At 44.3% G+C, this 12,215-nt stretch overlaps 1 protein-coding gene across 6 annotated transcripts in view; it reads left to right on the forward strand.

Moving 5' to 3' along the window:
• LOC125957791 (G-protein coupled receptor dmsr-1-like) overlaps positions 1 to 12,215 on the forward strand; it is a 64,103-nt gene that overhangs the window by 43,636 nt on the left and 8,252 nt on the right. The window contains exon 1 of one of the 6 annotated variants that reach the window (XM_049690707.1): positions 4,936 to 5,054. The exons of the other annotated variants lie outside the window; for them this stretch is intronic. The gene's annotated coding sequence lies outside the window, so the exon portion shown is untranslated. Of the gene's footprint in view, positions 1 to 4,935; positions 5,055 to 12,215 lie in introns of those variants that run through there. 6 annotated transcript variants of the gene reach the window in all.

Below are 12,215 nucleotides of genomic sequence, written 5' to 3' on the forward strand. Positions count from 1 at the left end.
CCGCTAATTACACTTAGAAGGATGTTTTTCATCTCAAGCGCGTCAGCGCTCGATCACAATAATGCACCATCTCAAACTTCGTTGGTTTTCTGTGACTTTTTTGTCAATATTTTCACTCATATCGTTCCGATAAAACCGTATGCGCCTGATTTGGTTACATTTGGCTTCTGGCTATTAGACAAGCCCAAAATTTCGTTCCGGGGACACTGTTTCGACACGATAGAGCAGATTCAAGCCGCTGCGAAAAAGGTACCGAAGGCAATTCCTAAAGTCATTTTTTTCACGTGTTTCTAAAACTGGAAAATTCGTCGGCATAAGTGCATTGTGGCTAGAAGGGATTACATTGATAGCAAAAAAATTGATTTGGAAGAAAAATTAAGGAAAAGTTCCTCGAAAAATTAAGGAAAATTTGGAATAAAAATTAAGGAAGAAAAGAAAAAAATACATCCAATGTCACCTTACTTTTTGGACACAGTAGTATACCATTAAAACTATTTATTTAGTCTGGGTTTAAATCCTGATCACTTACTAATTAAACCTGATCCAGGATTAGCCTCTCATCTGTTTATCTCTCCAGCGCTTAAATAACTCCTGCAGCCCACCACAAGGAACAATGCATTTAATGACAATGATTAATGGCCGCAATTTCCTGTCTTGCTCTATTTGATACGGTTACACGCACACAAGACGCGCGTCTGGCATAGGTATGGGATGCGGATGATGCCATGAATTTGATGTGTATAATGTTTCCCTCGTCACACCCACTATAGTCCGGATCCGAAAAACGATTTTTAATAATATGTCCGAGTCGCGGTACGTTTCGTGCTTCTTTATCCTTCCCAACCTCGCCCAGACATTCATATCGAATCCGTACAAATCCAAGGGATTCAGTCAATAGCTGCTAACGTTTCACGGTCCAGGCATGATTTTATTAGTGGTAATAATAACATCGACGTCCGAGAGTGGAATGGAAAATGTCGGATGTTAGTTGGCCAGATTAGGTCTGTATTGGAGTGCTTGAGATGTCGTTTACCAAAATTAACAAAACTAAGCTATTAATTACTGGGATGAAACAAAGCCATTACCGAAAATCGATTTCGTTGTTCGGAGATTCGGAGTAATCGGTCCCTTGGGGCTGATGGATTTTTCTAATCCCGAAAAATGACCAAATGACCAATCACATCGGAGACGTTTGGCATGGTAGCATAGTAAACTCAAAAGCCTTCCATTGCTAATACAAGTTTGATCAGTGACATCATAATACTACTCTGCTACATTTTAGAACAAACTTTGGTGCTCAGCAGATGTAATTGAATGCAAATCTCATCAACGATTCGGCATACAAATTAACCATCCAGCAACTACACGATAGCAGTAGTAGCGCCATCAATGAGTATGGTAATTAATGTAAGCCACTCATGTTCGAATGTGAAACCGATATCAGCACTTTGCGTTCCGTACATTATTTCTCTCTCTTTCCTTCGCGAGCCCTGATTGTATGAACGGATCACTTCCGTCATCTGGTTCGAACCGATCCTCGCGAGCATCGAGGTGAATATGCAAAACCGGGATCATGGTTTCATGTTCTCGCTACTCTAGTATGTAGAACTATTTCTCGCTCGGTTGCCCCAGATTTACGGTGTTTATACCTTCTCCTTCCCCATTCACACCGTTTAAGCCCGTCGCTTCCCATAGTTGAGAGGTGTTTAGGTGGTCACCATCTTCAAGACCTTCCCGACGGCCACAAGGAGGTCACGTGAAACATTACAGAGAAAGATAGCCCACAACTCACGGATTCGGATCCCACCATAGGTTTCCTCTTTTGTTTATCTGTTTATGCTTTGTTCTCTTCTTCTCGATGGCAATCTGGTGGTGGAGGCGACGATGCTCAATTGTATGCGTGGGTAAACAACGCGTTCCTCAGTCAAACAGCGATTCGAACTCCGGCTTTTAGTGAAAACACAATACCGTCAAAACGCCATCAATCTTCTCAATCCAAATCCAAATTCGACAAACTCGAGAGGCAACCACGGATACGAAGAGATACAGCTGAGAGATGGTTGCGAATCAATCGGAACACCAAATGTCGAACGTCTTGCCATATTTATGATTTACGTCCACGAGCCATGGGGAAGACAGCTGTTAAATACCATCCATCGTCTGTGACCATCGTGCTGTCGTGCGCATTGATTATGCTAATGAGATTCATAGAAATTGTCCTCGTTGTCCATGTGCTGATGCCCAAGGGAAGAGAGAAAGTGTAAATGATAAACATTTAATTTCTGGTGGCATATTTCTCGCGCATAGAATCATAAATCAAGAAACTAAAAGTAACATTCCAAACAATTTGTTTAATTTTAACAGCAGCAACAGCAGCAGAATGTTGAGTTGAATTGAAAATCAGTTACTGTGGGTTGCGCATGGAATATGACTTCCGCAGAACTCCAAAGAGAGGTACTATCGGGACTTGTTTGATTGCCAAAACGTTGAATGTGGAACGTGATTCCTTTTCCGAGTAATATTCACTTTCAATGTAAGATTAACGATCACCTGCTGATAATGCTCTACTCTGGCGATGAAGATTATGATCAGATTTACTTCAGATTTACTCATTGCACGTTCCAAGCAATGGAAGATTGGTTTCTTATTTTTAGAATCCTCATCCAAATCCATCAGGCACTTGGCTCAGAGATGGTTCAGCTGGAAATAGTTTATACCGCGAACTCATCTGGCTAATGTAAGTGAATCTCAATGTCACAAACATGTTTCCATTCATTATTTTCATTTCTGCGCCGTCTGTTTGCGCAATCTGCTCGAATCGACAAACAAATACTCCACAAAAGCGCGCCAGATTCCTTCGTGTGCCATGGATCACTTTCCGTCTAAAATTATCCCGAAACCCAAGTCCTATTTTTTTTTTTTTTTTTTTTTTAATTTTACAAGCATAGTGGAATACATTATGTACGAACCTGGCACAGACACCAGGAACAGTGTGGGACTCCCACCCACTAAACCACGCGCTTGGTTCCTGTTACCTCCCCTTCGCGGCTTTCCTCTTTCGAGATTACACACAAAGGAGAAGCAGTGCCAAGGCACTTGCACCAAGAAACAACCGTCTAAATCGACTTCTTTGGAATGATGATCCAAACCACCTACTTCATCATTCCCAATCCCAGATTTCCCTCCCAAATTGCGACGTTTGTACCAAGGTACTTTAAAGAGCGGCTTCGGCCTAGGCCTATCCCCTCTCCCCATAGGGCCTCAAGATCGGCGCGGGGTGCCGAGTGTCCCTGATGGTCGTCCTAGGAACAATCATCTTCCTACCCTTGTGGAAACCCAAGTCCTAATGGTGTAGTTGAATGTATAATTTGTATGATGAAAACAATGCCACGATGTGAGTCCGGCCTTTAGTCAGTTTTTTCATAAACTAGAAGATTTGGTTTACCTTTGAGTTTGAAGTTTACTATGTTCGTTGTAATTATTATCAGACTAAGTCAACGATCCGCATGGTAATATCAGTTTTGCCTTTTGTGGAAAGCAAACAAGTGGTTTGATCAGTTGTTTAATTTAAACATAATGTCAATTTCAAGTAATTGAAGTCAAATGAAGTAAAGCTTGAACTAATCCTATCTTGATTATGCTTTATAACAATTAGCGACATCTTTACACACTGAAACAATAATCAATAGGTTCTTTTGCTCATAGATTGCTGATAATCCAAAATGCGATGTTATATTTATTACTTAAATAATACATTAAACAACAAGAAGCATTCCACAGTTAGAGTTGGAAACAAACTTTCTGTTCGCAATTTACATCTCCATTTGCTTTTACTATTCAGGGGTATCCGTCGACTAAATGTCCTTCTACCATCCCATCGTATTTACAGGCGTATTACCATCCCATCGTATTTGGGTTGATAGATGCCGATGTTGCAAAGTGGATTATGGAAATGAGAAAAGGCTGTTCTGACGTAAGGAATAATGTAAAGCGATTCAAACTACTAGCAATCGAGCCCAAACCGTCGTCTATCTGAGCTGTTTGATGCTCCTTTTGATCCTGTCTCCTCATCGCCCACCGTGAAATGTCACATCAAGCATGTTGCGTGTAGTTATGTTGTGATATGCATCACGATCCGACCAGAACCGGAATGAAGACCACCGGTGTCAGCTGATAGATGCTCACTACTTATCGTGGATTTGGATTGATTTTTACATCTGGCTTCACATCTGGCGTGATTTTGATTCTTCATATACGGTACCGCGAAAATGTGGCGATGATGCTAGATCCTGACACCCTCTCTGGCCAACTCTGGCATGATAATGATAGTCCAAACACGTAACACTTCACCTTTACACCACACTAACGGAACGACAGGCGCGGGGAGAGATATTTCAATAAAAACACAAAAGCCTGCGCCATACCCTTATTCTCAGCCTGCCATCCATTTCCGAAGATGTATTTCCTATCTCGACTTCTCGTGCGTTTTGCAAGACATTCGTTCCGCGGGCCTGGCATTCATTCTCGAGACCATTCAAAGCCGGCAGCCGGAACATTATCGCACTACGAGTTTCGAGTTCAATATTCGGTATGGGGTTTCCTTCGTGGGTTTGTAAACATTTCACCAGCCGCCACCTCTCCTCCTACTGCGTTCGATGCACATAAACAATGTAAGAGCAATGCCAGCACTGCAGACCTCAAGGATGGTTCTGTGTTAGGATGGAAGGTGAAGTCAGACCACGGTCATTGTGACATGATGTGGCCGACGCGATGAAACATAAGATGCAACCGTCACCGAGGATCCAATATCCGAACGATGCTGCCGTTGTTCGGAAGCAACATTCACACTTCGGCGACGCACGCGCCCCTCGTACGTCGTACCATCACGATGGAGGGGTAATCCGCGTGGTTCGTAGTAACACCGATTCAGTCACTCGTGGGCCACCGTCTGGAGCTGTTGGTGTTGCTTCTTGGAGTTGAACAAGGATTCGATGCCGCTGATTGTGTTTCGAAATCCCTTTCGCGCGCGTAAATCACATTAAGCGGAGAAGCAGGTGAGGAAGTGGCACGCGCGCCCACCACTCACCCCACACGCAGTGTTGTGTTTGTTTGTCTTTCGTTCTTTGAATTCCGAAACCGCGATCCTCCACGATCGCGGCCGTGGCCGTGGCTTGGTCTGGCTCGGTGATTATTGCTTATGAGTTATTGGTGTTGTCCGCCATTACCGTTCCGTGGGCTGTGTGTTCCAGAACTATTTTTGGAAAAATCGTCCGCCCATTCGAGTGAAAGTGCCCTGGAAGGCAACCGTTTTTGTCGTTGTGCAGGTCCTTGTCCTCGTGGTGTAACATCAGTGCCGCGGCAGTTAATCGTCATGATCATCAAGACATACCAACGGAATCGTTTGTGTGTGGGTGTTTGTGTGTGTGTGTGAGCATGATTCCGTTTTATGACACCATCAAAGAGTGCCATGCGGTTGTTACGTGGTTTCGCGGTTTCACGGTTCCTTCCACTCGAAGGTGTTGGTCGAAGGAACCCGGGAAACTTGTTGCTATCATCTCGGTTCTTTCTCGCGTGTTCTGGAAGGACAATTTTAATGGCGAACAAATTAATTAACACCAAGACCCGCGTCCGGTCGGTGAGCTATTAATTGGAATTTCTGGCACCTTCTGAAGTACTTTGCAGTTTACGATGACGCAATGTCGGTATCTGGTGGTCCCCGGTTACGATCCAACGACCACCGGATGGTTGTAATGTGGCCATCCGTCGTCCTGTTACCTCTCTAAATCCAACGCAAAAGCTTCTCTTAACACCGAGGTACAACCAATGGTTCCATTGGGACTAACAGCAAATTTGATTTGAATCCTGGTCTGCACGCGCATTCCACGGATTCCACGAGATCACCAACGGACCAACGGTGTAGCGGTCGTTCCTCGCTTCCACTTCACAGCTTCTCTCTTTCTCATTGTGCACCATAAATGGAGCATATTTACCGAGTGTGTGCAACGGGATAAAAAGTTCTGCGATCCGCATCCCCAATGGAACTCCAATGTTGGATGAATAGTGCCGGTGGCCAGCATGGCTCTGGTGCACCAAGTTCGCGGCCTCTCGGGTCCAGGAGAAGGTGCCATGCCATCCGTATCGGACGTGTTTATCTTTTTCCTATCCATGTGTTCCTCGTGTCTCCCCTTTTTGGACTCTCCAATATTTTCCATCCATTCTGCATACCAACACGTGAGGACATGAGTCGATCCGCCCTTCGCCAATGAGACTGGCCGCTGGGCTAGAAGTTTTCATTAAGAGAAAGAAATGCGGAGATACCTACCAGGGTCTACTGCATCAGCACCAACAGTATTGGGGGCTAGAAGACGGTGGCAATGGTGGCAGCGACGAAACATTATGCTAAAACAGAACAATAGCGTTCATTAAAGATGGATGGGTTGGTGAACGAGAAAAATGAAGTACTCACTCCGCTTCATGACGATGTGTGCCTGAGTTCTACTTCTGCTTGTCGTCGTCGTCGTCGTCGTCGTCGGCTTTGTCGTCGAATCATCATCACTGACTCCTTGTGTCTGTGTGTGGCCACTTGCTTGCTAGCATGCAGACCAGCCTACCAGGAAGACTGGCCTGCACTTTTCAACGTAAAAAAGAAAGGAAAAATGAATCCAAGAGAAACATAAGGAACTAGCAGAGGAACTGGAGGAAAGAGCGTGACACTTACCCTGCTCTGTGGTCTCGTGGTGAGCCCAGTGCGATTGAGCACGAGAGTGTTTGCATTTAAACATGTCTGCTCTGACCTGGCCTCGTCCTGGTTGGCCTCGACCTCGACTGAAGCCTTAATGGCGAGATAAATGATGAGTTTACATGTCGAACATGCCGAGACTGAATGATGATGAGAGCGTGAGAGAGGGAAGCCGTGTTGTGGAAGAGGTAGCTACGCGTGATGGTTATGATCCGCGAAAGACAGGCATTCCAAGCACACTCTGCTGGACTCCCGGACATTCAAAAGGCAAACCATAACCCCTGGGTGCACAAGTGCGTGTATGGGTGCGTGTGTGTGTTTGGGGAACTTTTGCTCAACGCAAAACGAACCCCTGCTGTGGGCTAACAGCCGCAAAAAGCAACCACAAGCGATGCTGCTAAGCAAATGAGTGACCAACCCCTTGGTTTATGGTATTTTGGAACGCCACGCACGCTTTCCAACTCTTCTACCTCCCCAAGGGTGGTCTCCGCTCTCGTCGGAAAACTAAAAATACTTCGCACTGAAGACGCCAACCACCATGTGGTGAGATTGCTATTGCGTAGAAACAAGATGTCTGCATCACGTTTTGAGTTTAACTTGCTCCAACCTGACGCCCGCCTTATCTCTCATCTCGTAGCACCGGCGTAAGATGGAGCATTGTTCTCGCACAAGTGGCCGGAAAATCCGGTAACAGTTTCTCCGGTGCCGCGCATTTTCGTAAAACCGTGGGCCGCTCCATGGTCGCGTGGTGTCGCATTTGCTTCAAACCCAGCAGTAACCGTGCTCTTATCCGCAGTTCCAGTCGTTGGTGAAGTGTTGTGTTGAGGGAAGAGGACTGGAGATGGCGGAAAGGAAACTTTATCGTACGTAATTAACACACAGGTGACATCAGGCGTGTATTGCACAACGTTATCTGTTGTATTCGGTTTCGACATGCCAATAGCCTCGGATGACAACGAGGGAACGAGTTCAGGGACCAATCCTAATGGCCGTCAGCTTAAGCGAAACGAGGAAGCATACATACAACGGGCTGGAAGCTCATCGAATATAACAAACACATATATGCTATTAGTATCATGAGGTTCGGGGCATCAAACCGTATCGTGGCCAAACACGCAGCACCCTCCGATATTCGGTAGCGACGAGGGTCAACATAATCAAGTTGAACGATGCCTGACGAATGGAAGGTTAGCTCCTGGAAGGCGATATTGATACGACAATAGCAAATCAAAATGTCGAACGTTTGGACATTCCCTTCATACCTTAAGCTACCGTGCTATTCAATCTCTTAAAAGCGAAAGAGCGGAAATGGGATGTCCTCGGATTACGAAAGGACTAAACTTAATCTCGAATCTGTCCCGGATGGAATGAATCAACCATTTTTAGAGATCAAATCTACCGACCATCTATCGTTCCATGGCGAGAATATGTCACATAATGTCATGCTTAATGCGCCTGGAAGGAGTTTTCGGGATCTGGCGATGTATTTACATAATAGGAGGTTTGCAGAGTAACCTACTGCTTACCAATTCATACGGTCAATCGAGTCATAGATCAATGGGTCACCTTCTGGACACGCTTTATCCCTCTTTAGTGCTCGTTTAACCTTTCTGGAAGCATCCAATTCGTTCCGCACGTTGGCGAAGCTGGTAGATAAGAGCATTAGTCCCAAATAAGGGAAAGTTATCTTCATTTCCTGTTCACTAGATTCTTCAATTCTCAGTTCTTTGATTTATCTTCACTTTGACCATTTTGTCGAAAGCACTTTCTGCTCCGAAGACATCATCGTAGCATACGTTCACCATTGTTTCATTTAATGATATGTTAATAATACAATGCACAATGGCTGCAATGCACAATCATTGTAACTGTTACAATTGTTACAATTCTTGTTACAATTCTTTTCCCAGTACATCCTTATCATTCTGTATGCTAAGATTTTTGTCATACAGTTTCTTTCAAATTCCAAGAACATGTTAAGTTCTATAATGATGGCTTATTGTTGTAGTTACGTGTGTATGGGAATATCAAGCCACATCGAATTAGCCACATAGAATGTTTCACATGCGGATACAAATCCACTTAACACTCATTGGTGAGGCGTACAAGCTACCGTGAACCTACCGTTTGGTGGAAACAGAAGACGCATAAACAATTTCTATTTATTCTCGAGATCGATGTGTTTGGACTTAAGGATCTCTGACCAACTCTCTCTCTCTCTCGCTTGACGCATTGAATAAACACCATCCTCATCGCATTGTCCTCTCAGAAGCTCGCTTCATGCCTTCGTGTTTACAAACAGCTAATAGTAAATCCAAAACAAACAACTGAAAATGGCTGCAAAGTGGTACAACGGAGTGTCCCAAAGCCTTTTATTTCGTATGGATTGGAATAGGAGGAGTGGATTCGATTTATTTTCCACAAATATCTATCCGAAAACTTTCTCAGAGCCTCGTGCAAACCTCCGAATATTCGAAGCTTCTTGATTCGTATTACATTTGTTCCACGAATCGCTTACCTCCTTGTATTCAAATCTGCAAACATTTGGAGCGAGAGGCTATACCATTTTTGTTGATTGGAGGAATTTTATTCTTTCGATTCCTATTTCAATCAATCTACATCAACTCTATTTCGGTCACTGCATTGCTTTGGACCATCCGTAGACCGCCAAGGATGTTGTAATCGAACCGTTGTTAATGTGAATGACAGATATCCACTTAAAAGCGGTGTGCGTAGAGGCTTCATGGAAAGTTGTGTTGAAGAGCCACGACTTCGGAGAATCCTGCATTAGATGAAGGATCATTGTGACCCGTACAGCCGAAATTGCGGCAAAACTTAAATACTCTTCCTTCCTTATCTTATTTATTTCAAAATTCCTCGTAACAGACTATCAAATTCGCAAACTAAATCGACTATCTTGATAGCAAAAATCACAAATTCATCAAAAAAATTATAGGTGTTTAGAAGGCTGCACCTGGTTCTGTGTTTGTGATTTTCAAATACGTTGCCCTGACGCGCACCGCTTCATTTATTTCGATATTAGTTTGCATTTCAGATACTCCTAAGTCCAGTGAGACAACATTGACCAAGATATAATTAAAATAATTTGACACTAGTGCTCAAAGCTTTCATTTCTACCAATATCTACATTCTACAAATAATTTCATATGTTTTCGTTAGCACTATCACTATATAAAGCAGCACATTTTTAAAAAATATATACATCAATAACTTAAAGATAAACATACAACTTGCCCGTCCTAATCTATATCAAAAAACAGAATAACTCAGAGATCTATAACCCGGTTTCACCAGCATTCAAAAGCTAAAGCAACTCTCTCTCTAACCGCAAAAAGGTATAGAAAGGTAAATTTTATGAAATTCCATTCAAAACAATAATCCATCGCTAAGGGACAGACGCACGGAAGGACATGCCGCGCAATTTCTGTCCATCGGTTTTCGAAGAATACAACCAGAGAATGGTTCACCAGGCGCATAAGAATCCGCGATAATTTGGATTCATTTGCTTCGCGCGCGGACCGATAACAAGAGGGACATGTACTGGTGCCCAAAAACCGAATAACCGAATCTCGTGGGCATGATTCAGTTGTTGTTTATCGAACCAACAGCCGGGGTTCAGTCAGACATCGCTTGCTCACTATTAATCCATTACGAGAACCACGGACTGGCATGAGATGTTGAACTTTATTTCATGTTCGCGATGCGGATGGCTAGATGGACTGATGGTTTTATTGCTTTCAGCTTATGAAGGTTACCAGGGGCAACCGTCCATGAACAGCTCTGCTAGACTCTTCTCCGACGTTGACCACTTGGAACTAGACCAAAGGACCGGAAATTAAAATAAGAGAACCAACCAGTCGGACCACCTAAGGCCGGCCAGGTTGTGGTCTTACCGACTAACGTTGGATTGGTCGCGATTTTGATTAGCAACGGGAGTTGTGATGGCGAGGAATGAAAGCCATCATGGAACGAGGATGATTCGGAGTAACGGTCTTAACGGATGTTTTCACTTTATGTTTATTGCTACACGACTCCGTGGCGTTCCGTGGCGCTGACCCTTATGATCGCGGCTCAAAGTTTATGTTGCGGTTCACGTCACATGGAGGCTTATTCTACTGGTCTTCTACGGGCAAGTAGGACTTTCTCTCGAAATTGGATAACTTGGTTGCGAATAGAAGAAGGGGAAGCATGAAAGATGTACTCCGTTTTCCTCGAATCTATCGCCAGCATGATGATGATGTACCAAGACAAACTCTGACGATTTGCCTTAGGGCCCCGGATTCGGTGCCACCAACATCGACAAGCGAAAGCCCCTTCGTAATATCCATTTAAAGAGTTCTTCAAAATTGCTCATGCAAAAATCCATGCGCCAACGCGAGCACGCTGCTGACAAGGCTGAAGTCAACGCTGGGCAGAAGCCTCGCTGTGATCGGGTAGTGACGCTTGCCTCAAGTGAGTCGTGGCTCAAGCGAAAACGAACGCTCCTTTGCTTGTTACCTTCTTACCACAAATATGCCAAGCACACACACAGACACGCACATACTTGGAATATTTGAGTTCATGTGGTTGCTGGTTCTGACGCAGTGTGGGAAGAATGTTCGTTTAGAACTCCACGCCATCCAAGCGTAACTCATGAATCTGGCGGCACCGCACCATTGGAACGACGGTTTAATCGTGTGTTGGTGTGCTGTGCAAACATGTGGTGGCCATCGTTCCACCATGAAAGGGGGCTTATTGCAACAGGCTAATATTTGTATGTGCCGCTATTGCTCATGAAAACCACCGAGAAGCAATTCATTTTGTTTAACAATAACGGGGCCAGGTGATGAACAGCCGGAGCAGTTGATCAACTTGCAACTCAATCTTGAGACGCCTTTCTCAAGAGATCGCATCAAGTGTAACGATGCGCACCAATGCAATTAACCTGTCTACGCTGACACTTCCTGAAGGTCCTGGTATTCCAAAAGAGAATTGCGAAACGAACTAAGCTCCCAACTCAACACCCTATAAGAGCTCCTTCACATCAAAAACCTACCAGATCAGCATTTATGGTGCAAAGATACGAGTGTGAATGAAATGGGGGAGAAAGAGTAATAGTGGAATGGAGACAGACCGATAATTTGATGTAAATTCTGTCTAAAATGCTGCTCATTAGGCCAGATGCTTGGACATTACGCCTGTGACCTTGACACCTAATGAAGCAGCAACGCGAGCCTCAATTAGAGACAGGAGACATCAGTAACCAACAGTTCCGTTTAAAACCGAATTTCCATACCTTCCGACAATTCGTGGTATGAATCAGCGACCATTGATTGCTGATAAGCATTTGAAGGTTGGTTGGACAATTCTGGCTCTAATGATGACTGGTAGACGGCACAGGTGAACGCGGTTCTCGCCCGTCGTCTCGTCGTTATGATGCAAAGCGATAAACTCACCTTCACCACGACGCATTTCA

The sequence above is a fragment of the Anopheles darlingi genome, chromosome 3, assembly GCF_943734745.1.
Source record: "Anopheles darlingi chromosome 3, idAnoDarlMG_H_01, whole genome shotgun sequence".
Classification (NCBI taxonomy): Eukaryota; Metazoa; Arthropoda; class Insecta; order Diptera; family Culicidae; genus Anopheles; species Anopheles darlingi.